Source organism: Nannospalax galili, unplaced genomic scaffold (genome assembly GCF_000622305.1).
Source record: "Nannospalax galili isolate Female #2095 unplaced genomic scaffold, S.galili_v1.0 scaffold856, whole genome shotgun sequence".
Taxonomy (NCBI): Eukaryota; Metazoa; Chordata; class Mammalia; order Rodentia; family Spalacidae; genus Nannospalax; species Nannospalax galili.
Genome location: NW_008339573.1, coordinates 1,041,138 through 1,044,015, shown reverse-complemented (window position 1 = coordinate 1,044,015; position 2,878 = coordinate 1,041,138).

The window sequence follows — 2,878 nt, the reverse complement described above, 5'->3', positions numbered from 1 at the left end:
AAACATTATCTTATTAGGAACAAAATCATCAATGAGAAATAATTGTCTAAATAACATAAGAACTTATGTCTAATATCTGGGTTGTGTAATCCCTTCAACCCTTAAGATATACTGATGACTTTAATTTTTGGTTATACGTTCCTTTTGGGTGTTTAAGACCATACTGTTGGCCCAAATAAACCAATTTACTTTTTACTCTTAAGGTTGTATGAGGATTTGGACCTCAGGGGTCACATGGGCTTGAGGGGAGCCCAGGGCTCCTCAGGCTTTCTTTTACTAGTTCCATCTACATGATGATAAGTCAAGAGGCCCTGACCGGGGCTTTGCTTGGAAGCATGGAGGAAATGTTTCCTCTGTGTTGACCCTCCTCTTTGTAGACTGGAAACTGGTTCAAGTCCATCTTCTGGGGTTTCCATGGCCCCCCTGAACAAGAGGACAGGTGGCTCACCAAAGTTACAGGACATTTTGAGAGATGCTCCAAAGCCCCTGGAACTTGTTTGACCTTGGAGGGCAAGGAACAAAAATTTGTCCCTTTATGTCCCTCTGACCAGATTAATATAGGCCTTAGAGTCTGGCTATTAAACATCCAACAAGGTTAGTTATACCAGTCTGGTACTCCTAATTACCATGTGCTATGTAGACAGAGCTTGGGCAACATCCTTAAATAAACCCTGACTAGACATCCTTAGACTAGTTGACTAAGCTACAACCTTAGAAATTATAAGATTATCTATATATTATCTTTGTCTCATTTCAAATTTATAGAAACAAAGTGGGTAGGTGTAGTGGGGAATGGCTGAGGTGGCCTCAAGATTTATAATTTAAGAGACCCGATACTGGTGGCCTGGTACTTGCTGTGTTCCTTGGCCAGTTTTAATTTGGAGAGGTGAATCCAATCAGGCTGTCCTGAGAGCTTGGCTGGAGTCGAGGTAGACAGGATCACCAGGTGAGGAGGAACGTGGCTGGAGGGTTTCCTTCACTCCTTTCTGTTGGGTGTGAACCCGCAGGTAGGTGTGATCTCCAGGTTGAAGTGGGTGGTCAACTTGGCCTCTAGAAGCCTGGGGAATAATCTGATCAGCATATTCTCTGAGTAGTTTCCTTAGAAGGAAATAGTCGTGTAGAGGGGAGGGATGCTGGAGGAAGAGGTCATCCTTGGCTAAAATTAGGGCCCTGGTGAGTGTCACAAGTTTGGCTTTTTGTGATGTGGTTCCAAGTGGTAGAGGTCCTGACTCAATGACATCTGTGAGAGATACTATGGCCTGTGGGACCCCGTTGAGGTGAGAATTAAACTTCTATCCATAAACCAAGTCAGGGTTGGGTTTGGTAGGGGATCTGAGAAATTAGGGGATCACTGTAGGATAGTTCCTGAAGAGTTTCCAAGCATGAGTTGAGTCAGTGAGCAGTTCACTGGAAGGGAGGTGGGAAGCTGGATTGAGAGGAGGGCAGGAATCAAGAGTGAGTGAGGGGTTTTCAAGAAACGTGACATGGAAGAGTTGTAGTTTAGAGGGAGCTAGATTGGCAAGAGACGTGTGGGTTATTTAAGCTGGTGGGGGGAAAGGACAGAGATGGGCTGACCCAAAGTGAGCTTAAGTCCCTCTTGAGCCAGGAGAGCAAGCGGTAGTGGCCAGAGCACAGAGACAAAGTTACCAGTCCCAGATGGTGGTATTAAGCTGTTTAGAGATAAGCTACCAGGGCAAAAGTGGGACCCCTCATCTGTCCCAAAACTCCTAATGCTTGGCCCTTCTTCTCAGTTGTATAGAGAAGAAATGGACATTCCAGGCTGGGGAGAGCCAGGGCATTTAAGAACACTTCCCGGATAGTGTGGAATGCTGTTGTAACAGGCCCTAAGGGGTCAACAGGCTTAGGGGAGTTTCCTTTAGAGGCTTCATAGAGCAACTTTGCCAAGAAGGCAAAGTTAGGAATCCAGGTGTGCAGGTACCCTGCAATGTCTAGGAAAGAAAATTTCCTCTTTGGTTGTGGGAGGAAACGGCGGGATGTAGGTGTGTAGAAGGAACCCCAAGTACTTGACTTGAGGGAGAGAAAGGTGAGCCTTAGCTAAAGATATCCTATATCCCTTGTCTCCCAGAAAATTAAGGAGTTTGATTGTGTGGACCTTGGAGACTGTGAGAGATGGAAAGCAAAGAAGTAGCTTATCTACATATTGTAGGATGGTGGAGGGGTTAAGGTCTAGGGAAGTTAAATCCCGGGCTGGGCTTGTCCAAAGTGGTGAGGGCTATCTTGAAACACATAGGGCAAGACAGTTCAGATTAGATCATAGGTGCAAGTGATATATTTAAAATCTTGTATGAAGTGTGTAGGATTAGTAGAAAAATAACCTATTTTACATTTGAGGTAAGATAGATCTCCAAGAAAGAAAGGGACATGGACCTTGACCATCCCATTCATGTCAGCTACCTCCTGGAGGGGAAAGATACCATGGGCAGGGAGTTGACACTGGGTGTGGGAGCAAATATGGCTTGACGTAGGAGAGGGGTTGAGAGAAGGGGAGTCCCAGGAGGAGGCCAGAGTGGGAGAGATAGGAGGGGTGTCCTGCCCATGAGGGGATTCAGGGGCAGGGGTATCAGAGGCAGGGTCTGGAATTGAAGTAGAAGTAGATACAGGAGGGATAAACAGGTTATTTGAGCTAGAAGCCAGAATAGGGGAGACTAGGGAGGTGTTTGGCAAGGAGGTGTTTAAGGTTTTGGATTTCCTCAAGTAGAGGAGAGTCGGTGGAAGGAGAGTGGGTGATGGACTTAGAGCAGTGCCGGAGAGGGGAGGGGGAAGATCATGGTGTGGAGAGGGAGTTTGAGTTGGAGAAAGGAAGGGAGCTGGGTTGGGCCCTGGAATGGGAGGCAAGGGAGAGTATAGCAAGGGGAGA